Raw genomic sequence first — 10,067 nt, forward strand, 5'->3', positions numbered from 1 at the left:
TTGAAGAAGACTCCAAAGGTTGTAACCTCGTATTCGGAGAAGGCACAATATATGACGTACTGTGAGACAAATCTTTATCATTAATTTCCTTAGGACTCAAGGACTCAATTCCATTAGCAACATAGGCAGATGCCATGATGTGATTGCATAATATGCATCAAAATAAACCTTCTAAATCTCTGTAACTTTCTGGATGAATACATGCCAGAGATGGGTGTGATTTTTCCGTTGAAGGAGACTCAGCAGAGCTCGAAATAGACGCATAGTACTGGGGTTCAGCCATCACGACTTCTAACTACTTCCTAGACTTTGATCGCCCAAGGATCTTGTATTGATATGTAGATGCAAGCCTTTGTACTTGCAAAGGAGTAGGTGTAGTTACTTCATTCAGAAGCATTTTAGAAACATCTAATTGCCATTCATTAGGAAATTGGACCTCTTGCCAGGTAACCATTTTAGGTAAAGTACCCTGAGTGGTCTCGTCAACCTTCATGACAATATTTTGGCCCTTAATCAAAGAAGCATCTTCTTTGAGGTACCCAAAATTATACACAGAAGGTAAACATGTGTTCACAGTGCGAATGATCATGCAATATGCCACTTGAAGGTGATCTAAGCTATGCTTAAGATCTAAACCATGGGTCTTGATTAACAGAGATACAATCTCGTCAAAGTATTTGTCTGTGAGACTACAAGGGAAATTAGGAAGACAGTCTATGTAGATAGATCCTTTTCAAACACTTCCTTGCAAGACACCGATGGTCTGGTTTGCCAGGTTTTTATGTCTAGTATCCAGCAATGCTCCAATGCAAGATACGTTCAAGCCTTTGCAGAACAAGGGATTATGCCTATTGCTATATACCCTATATGCATAAACTGATGACCTTTCTTCAAGGCCTTTTGCCTAAAATCAGAAAGCTCTTCAAAGAGATGGATAATATGATTATCCGTCTCACTGTCTCTTACAGTGAGCTTTCCATGTGTTTCATGATACATGGTACTAGCTGAGAGGGAAAAAGCCGTATGATGTTTATAGATTTGAGAAGAAGATACCTTTGGTAGGCTCCACTTTCTAGAGGGATTAGCTTCATTGAATTTGATATGATCAGATAGCAGCTTCTTAAAAGAAGATATGATCATAGCCATAATTATAGAGGTTAAGGATTTACACAGTTAAGGGTTGCTGAGCTCGATTAGAGTACTAGGGTGAAAAGCACCTGGTAGTGACTTGATTGGAAGATATAAGGATCTAACAGTGTTTGTGTGTGGGCGACACCAAGCCTAGCGACGACGACTTAAACAGCTAAGGGCGTCCAATATCACTAATATGAAGGTACTCGTTAATCGGCTTCAACAGTTTCCACTATGCTATAATAAAGCACTCACTGAAACCTACTAAAATTTTGGCTTCGATACCAATTTATAAATCAATTTAGAAGACATACAGATGTGACATTTAGAAGACACACATACATGAGATATATCAACAAGATATATATATATGTTGCAGACAAAGTAGAACAAAAGACTTAGTTGGTTTATCATAAAAAGAAAAACAAGGCTGATTACAAGATTTGTAGAGATAACGTGGAAGATTACAGACTTTGAAGGGATTAAACTACTAAGATTACTAGAGTCATAAGGATGCTCTCTCTGATAATCTATTAGCTCTTGATGAAAGGTCCCCTCTTTCCTTTGAATTATCCTTCCTTTATAGTAGAGGGGTCTAGGTTGATTCCAGCATACGCTAGTGCGGCATAAGTGCAGGTAGCTTTTACAGGTGTCGCTTTACAGGGTATCCAGCACATATTAGTGAGAGTAGCTTTAGTGAGTGAGAATATCTTTACAGGTGTTAGCTAGATGGATTTAGTGACAGGATTTATACAAAAGTACAATATCTTTTTAGTCATTATACTGAGATAGCATCTTTTTGAGAAATGGAGTGTGACATCATGGCTTAGGTTGCTTTGACGTGAGATAGCAAATCGGCAATGTTATTTTTGCAACCAGGCATGTATTCATAAGTCACATCAAAATGACTCAGTTTGTATGCCCATCGGTAGACATGAGCATTTCCCACTTTTCTTGCATTCTTTTCTTAGAGGAATTTATCAAAATGCTTCAAATCACTTCTTAAGGTAAATGGCATACCCAATAAGAATAATTGGAATGATAGCACAACATTCACACCAGCTAGCAGTTCTCTTTGGATTGAATGATACCATTGCTCAGCATCCTTGAATCTTCCAGAAGCTCATCTACAAATAGTAGGGGTATCATTAACTGTCAAAATAATCAATATCTAATTCTCCTAAATGATTTTCTCATATTAAACTGATCATTTAATGTGGGGAAGGCCAGGGGAGAAAAAGCTAGAATATTGGTTAAGCTAGCAGACCGGCCACAGTAGGGATCCAAAGGAGGGAAAATAGGGATCCAAATGTGGGGGCCATCTTCAAAAGAGCCATGTGCGACAATGGACTAAAAAGACCCTAAGGTTCATCCCATTAAGACTTCCAAAATGCTAAGGTTCCAAAATTCAAAGGTTGTGTCCAAAGGTCAACCCTAGGGAAAATTGGATGCTTTGTGTGTGCCCTAAAAGTATTTGCACATCCCTACATGGGAGGGGGCGAGCCCTAAAGGTAGGGGATGAGAGAGAAAGCCACACACACACACACACACAGGCTCCCTTTACACAAAGGGAATGAGGGACACATGTCAGCTCCCTAGGCCAGATGCCCACAAGGTGTGCCCAATTCCTATTGGAAGACCCTTGAAGTGGACCAATGAGAATTAAGCTAGAGTAAATCTAGTTTAATTAATTTAAAAACATTTAATAAAATAAACCAATGAGAATTAAGTCTCCTAGAAGACTATTGGGCAGTCTCCCAAGGGGTCCAATGAGCATTCAGGAGCCCAATGACTTGCCTGATTCCTATTGGCCAGGAGGCAAAGGGGTCCAATGAGAGTTTAGTTTAATTATTTAATTACCTAAAGCTCTCACAAAAGGGGAAAGGGGGACACATGTCAGAAGGCTATCACTTATGCTGCTTAACACCCATTGGCTTGACTTGGGGAGGTCCAATGAGGCAAAAGCCAGACCAATTTAGCAGGAAGGGCTCGCCCAAGAGAGAGAGGGGGGCTGATTTTTGCTTGGCATTGACACACACACACTCACACTTGACCATGTGTGAAAAAAGAATATTCTATCTCCTCCCAAGCTTTAATGGAGAGCTCATCACCTACTCCAAGCTTGTGAGATAGAAGCCTACATCAACACTCTCTTGGCATGTGGATGCAAATCCAACCAAGAGCCAAGCTTCCATGCATGCTCATCTTATCTACCAAGCTAATTACTAAGCTAAGCTATGCTAATATGAGTGATTATGTGAGGAGATGTACATCTTTCTCGTAAGATACTCCTTCTTCCTCTCAATCTACTCTCATACCCTGCTAGCTCTCACCATCTTCGAAGGTGTGTGAGGTCTTGGGTCTGAGAACGGGGATAATTCAAGTTGTGTTTGATTAAGTGTTTTGCTTAGTGCATGAAGCTTCCATCTTCATTGCACTAGCTAGTCTTGAAGGAACACAAAGAATTGTACTGTACAATGTCTCTCTTGATGGGAGAAACCATAATACAAAGCCTTTTGGAGGGGGGACTGGCTCCATGCAAATCCGGTCCTCAAATGTTGTCAATAGCTTAATTTCTCTCTCTTTTGAAAGTATTTTCGATGCTATCTAACTAGGTGTAATGCTTTTTGTTGCTCTCTCCACCCAAGCACTCTTGTAATTCTCATTAAGAATCTATTCTAATGAAATGCCCACTATGTTCATGCTAATTTCCGCTACACATAAGTTATTAGGCCATTAAATGTTACATTAACCTATTCACACAGTATTCCTCCCCATGCCTCCTCAAATGCATCTGAATATACAATAAGAGGATTATTCATAGGAATTTGTAAGGGAGGTAATTTCTGACAAATATTCTTTATTGTGTGCATAGCCATGGACAAATTCTCGGACCAAAAGAATTCCTTGCTTCCTTCTAACTGCTTGAAGGGTAGCAGATCGTTTGCTAGGTGAGGGTATTGTGGCGCTATCCATTGTAGACATCCTACAAAGGATTGAACCTATTTGCGATCTTGCAGTTGAGCTGGAAAATCCGATAACGTTTTTAACCATTTTAGATGCTTGATATGACTTTCAACATCTTTAGAGTAGACATGGATATCATCAATATATAGTAGTAAGAATTCTCTGCAATCTGAAAATAAAACTTCAATTCTTTCTTGACAAAGAGAGGGAGCAGGTTTTAATCCCATGGGTAATACTGTCCATTCAAACATTCCTTGAGGGACTACAAAACTGGTTTTGTAGCGATCAGCAGGTTTTATTTTAAATTGCCAAAATCCACTCTTCATATAAAATTTTGAGAATACTTGACTGTCCTTGATTATGCGGAGTAGATCATCCTTTAATGGTAAAGGAAATCTCCTAGCTTCTAGCTAGTCATTAATTGGTTTGTAATTAATAACTAGCTGCTTCTTCCCTCGTTTGTATTTAGAGTGATTATTCACATAAAAAGCTTGACATGCAAAAGCATTGTTAGAGGGAACAATCAAACCATTTTTCAGTAGTTGGTCAATTTCTTCTTTGCAAAGCTTTGTGTCTCCTAAAGACATTCCAGGATGGGTAGCCTTTAATCCTGCTAGTTGTGGGTTGCCAGGGAGTGTGACCTAATATTCTTCTTTGTCTCAGAAGGCTAACGGGTTTTCACTGGTTCATTCGGCTAGCTGAGTAGCAATTAATTGTAGCTCATCATGATGTTTCAATTTTTCTGCCTCAAACCATGCTAAAAAACGCTCATTTTTGTGTGGGTTGGGAAGGGTAGGAATTACTCCCCCTAGCAAAAGAGCTCCACGAGCTTTCGTAAGAATTGTGTAGGACCGGTCTTCCAGACGCAATCGGATAGAGAGATTAGGGTTCACAGTGTAGGGCGTGAGTCGGGAGATAATATCAGCTCCTAGTGTCAGGTCATTGTTAGGATGAGGATGAAGATAAAGAGTGACCTGTAACTTAGCATATCCCAAATCCATTTTGCACAATTTTAGAAATTCGTCCATGAGTGTTTTTGGCATAAGAAACAGTGATACCATGAGGAAGCTCAGTGTCTAAATGCTGAGGAACCAGAGCTTGGTTGATGTATGAAACAACAGACCCTGAATCCCATAAGGCATCCAGTCGGAAGGACTATTCAAAGGGAAATTTGATCCAAGTTTTTGAATAGAAGGCACGATTATACTTGGGATCAAAATTGATAATACTGCAATTGTTTATGGGCCAAGTAGGAACCCAATCAATAGGAGCTTTATTAGCAATATCTGTCATAGCAACTACCTCAGACAGATGATTATCAATCCCATGAACATGATCAATCTGTGACTTCGTCTATAAAGGAATTTATTTGTGCTAGAGAAAGATTTTCATCAACATACAAACCTGTAGCTTTATTCCTTTCTTTAATTAAGTTAGAGAAAGGTTCAAGGAAAGAATTCAGGTAATATTGTTTATACTCCGACTTGAAATAACCACCAGGAAAATGATTCATGAGCTGAGTCATGTGGTGTTCATATTTCTTCACCTGGGTCAAATCAAAGAGTTTGCTTCTGAAAAACGTCTCTTTATTGCGCTCCTGTATCTTGTTGGTTGATCCCAAAAACTGTATAACAAGAGCTACAAAAAATAGAGAAATCACATTGTCGAAATTTTCTCGTCCTTCAGGCCCACCTTGCATGATGTAGGCTTTACTGTTTGGGCTGAGATCATCCCACCAGGCTCTTAACATTCCCTGGAAACCTGCTATAATCATAGACACAGATTGCCTCTATGTCAAATCCTTATAGTTAATTCCATAATGGGATGAGTTAGTGTTTTTTAGCATGGTTTGAGGCAGAAAAGATAAAACATCATGATGAGCTACAATTAATTGCTACTTAGCTGTCCGAACAAACCACTGAAAACCCGTTATCCTTCTGGGACAAAGAAGAATATTGGGTCACACTCCCTGGCAACCCACAACTAGTAGATTAAAGGCTACCCATCCTGGAATGTCTTTAAAAGACACAAAGCTTTGCAAAGAAGAAATTGAACAGCTACTTAAAAATGGTTTGATTGTTCCCTCTAACAATGCTTTTGCATGTTAAGCTTTTTATGTGAATAATCACTCTAAACAGAAACGAGGGAAGAAGCGGCTCGTTATTAATTACAAACCAATTCATGGATGGCTAGAAGCTAGGATATTTTCTTTACCATTAAAGGATGATCTACTCCACATAATCAAGGACAGTCAAGTATTCTCAAAATTTGATATGAAGAGTGGATTTTGGCAATTTAAAATAAAGCTTGCTGATCGCTACAAAACCAGTTTTTGTAGTCCGTCAAGGAATGCTTTAATGTACAATATTATCCATGGGATTAAAATTTGCTCCCTGTCTTTGTCAGGAAAGAATTGAAGTTTTATTTTCAGATTGCAGAGAATTCTTACTGCTATATATTGATGATATCCTTGTCTACTCTAAAGATGTTGAAAGTCATATCAAGCATCAGAAACGGTTGTGCAAAAGCTCCAAACTACTTGATTGGTTCTTAGTCATAAGAAAATGGAGCTTTGTCAACCACAAACTACTTTTTTGGGGGTGGAGATCTTCTCTGGTTGTATCAAAATGCAAGATCATGTTTTAAAAAAGTTGTTGGATTTTCCAGATCAACTGCAAGATCGCAAATAGGTCAATCGTTTGTAGGATGTCTACAATGGATAGCGCCACAATACCCTCACCTAGAAAAGGATCTTCTACCCTTCAAGCAATTAGAACGAAGCAAGGAATTCTTTTGGTCCGAGAATTGGTCCATGGCTGTGCACACAATAAAGGATATTTGTCAGAAATTATCTCCCTTACAAATTCCTACAAATAATCCTCTTATTGTATATTCAGATGCATCCGAAGAGGCATGGGGAGGAATATTATGTGAGCACGTTAATGATACCCCTATTATTTGTAGATGGGCTTCTGGAAGATTCAAGGATGCTGAGCAACGGTATCATTCAATCCAAAGAGAACTGCTACCTGGTGTGAATGATGTGCTATCATTCCGATTATTCTTATTGGGAATGCCATTAGGTCTCCCCAATCTCAGAAAAATAAAAATTCTTTCAAAACATATTAAGTGCGTAAGTGAAGGATGAATTAGGAAATGAAAAGGCAGATGAAGGTGAAAAGTCAAAAGACGAATGAAGGTGGAAAGTCAAAAGACAAATGAAGATGGAAAGTCAAAAGACCTTTTGTGTCCATATAAATAGGTGTTTCTCTGCTCTTTCATTTTTCCTTTAGCATTTTCTTCTAAGTTCTCTTTAGCGTTTTCCTCCCTCTCTCTCTCTCTCTCTCTCTCTCTCTCTCTCTCTCTCTCTCAATGTTGTATTCATCTTTCCTAGGTAGTATTGTTGCAAATCTATGTGCTTCGTCATTGCCTGTTGTTACGTGCTATAGATTAACGCATCATTTTTCTTGTTTTTGAGTGGTATCTTTAAATTAGGAGTACCTTTTAATTTTTTTGAAGCCATTATTCTTATTGGGAATGCCATTTACTTTAAGAAGTGATTTGAAGCATTTTGATAAATTCCTCTAGGAAAAGAATGCAGGAAAAGTGGGAAATGCTCGTATCTATAGATGGGCATACAAACTGCGTCATTTTGATGTGACTTATGAATACGTGCCTGGTTACAAAAATAACATTGCCGATTTGCTATCTCACATCAAAGCAACCTAAGCCATGATGTCACACTCCATTTTTGAAAAAGATGTTATCTCAGCAGTAGTGACTAAAAAGATACTATACTTTTGTATAAATCCTCTCACTAAATCCATCCAGCTAACACCTGTAAAGATATTTGCACTCACTAAAGCTACTCTCACTAATATGTGTTGGATACCCTGTAAAGAGACACCTTAAAATCTACCCGCAATTATGCCGCACTAGTATATGCTGGAAGCAACCCAGACCCCTCTACTATTAAGGAAGGAGAACTCAAAGGAAAGAGGGGACCTTTCATCCAGAGCTAATAGCTTATCAGAGAGAGCATCCTTATGAGTCTAGTAATCTTAGCAGTTAAATCCCTCCAAAGTCAGCAATCTTCCGCGTTATCTCTACAAATCTTGTAATTAGCCTTGTTTTGCTTTTTATGATAAACCAACTTAGTCTTTTTTTGTACTTCGTCTGCAACATATATATATATTGTTGATAAATCTCACACATGTATGTCTTCTAAATTGATGTCTAAATTGTAGGGCGTGAGTTGGGAGATAATATCAGCTCCCAGTGTCAGGTCACTGTTAGAATGAGGATGAAGATAAAGAGTGACCTACAACTTAGCATATCCCAAAGCCATTTTGCACACGACAACTTTAGAAGTTCACCCACGAGTGTTGTTGTCATAAGAAACAGTGATACCATGAGGAATCTCGGTGACTAAATGCTGAGGAACGAGAGCTTGGTTGATGTATGAAACAACAGACCCTGAATCCCATAAGGCATCCAGTCGGAAGGACTGGTCAGAGGGAAATTTGATCCCAGTTTCTAAATAGAAGGCATGATTATACTTGGGATCAAAATTGATAATATTGCAACTGTTAATGGGCCGAGTAGGAACCCAATCAATAGGAGCTTCATTAGCAACATCTGTCATAGAAATTACCTCAGACAGATGATTAGCAATCCCATGAACATGATCAATCTTAGTTTTAAGGGTAGCTAATTGATTTTCGATAGAACGATTTTTTGTTCCAATTGATCACATTTGACATTTACCTCCTGTATAGCTGCGAGAATAGCCTGATCATTTTTTCTACAAATTTGAATATACTCACAAGCTTTGTTTAGAGGCTGATCTCTAGAAGTAGAAGCTTCTGGCATATCTATATCCCGAGATGATGGAGTATTATGATATCATTCTTGTTGTCTACTTGTCTCTTTGTTGGCAAAAAAACGAGTAGAGGTAGAGTCTTTCTTCTTATTCATCATCCTGCACCAATCTTCCCTTAGAGCTATAGCAGGGGCTTCTTCGACCATATCCCTAAAAAGAGGTAGAGGCTGATATCTTTGTTGCTCTTTGAGGGACAGATCAAGCTTAAGAGGAGGATGTTTATTTCTCCATTCCTCTAATTCTTCAGATCAAGCTTAAGAGGAGGATATTTATTTCTCCATTCCTCTAATTCTTCAGATGAACTGGAACTCGACTCTAGACTAGAGGATTGTAGCTTCTTTTGCTTAGGAAAAGAAAAAGGCTTCCTTACCATATTTTGTAAGGGAGGTAGTTTCTGACAAAGATCCTTTATTGTGTGCACAGCCATGGACAAATTCTCGGACCAAAAGAATTCCTTGCTTCATTCTAACTGCTTGAAGGGTAGCAGATCCTTTGCTAGGTGAGGGTATTGTGGTGCTACTGTGTATGATAAACCAACTAAGTCTTTTGTTCTACTTCTTCTGCAACATATATATATCATGTTGATATATCTCACGTCCGTGTCTTCTAAATCTCACATCTGTATGTCTTCTAAATTGATGTCTAAATTGGTATCATAGCCAAAATTTTAGTAGGTTTTTGAATGCTTTATTATAGCATAGTGGAAACTGTTCAAGCCGATTAACGAGTACCTTCATATTAGTGATATGGGAAGCCCTTAGTTGTTTAAGTCTCCGTTGCTAGGCTTGGTGCCCCTCAGACACAGACACTCAAGACCCATGGTTTAGATCTTAAGCATAGCTCAGAGCACCTACAAGTGGCATATCGCATGATCATTCGCACTATGAACACATGTCTACCTTATGTGTATAATTCTAGGTACCTCAAAGAAGATGCTTCTTTGATTAAGGGCCAAAATATCATCATGAAGATTGACGAGACCACTCAGGGTACTTTACCTGGAATGGTTACCTGGCAAGAGGTTCAATTTCCTAATGAATGGCAGTTAGACATTTCTAAAATGCTTCTGAATGAAGTAACTACACCT

Source organism: Adiantum capillus-veneris, chromosome 10 (genome assembly GCF_014529385.1).
Source record: "Adiantum capillus-veneris isolate H3 chromosome 10, ASM1452938v2, whole genome shotgun sequence".
Taxonomy (NCBI): domain Eukaryota; kingdom Viridiplantae; phylum Streptophyta; class Polypodiopsida; order Polypodiales; family Pteridaceae; genus Adiantum; species Adiantum capillus-veneris.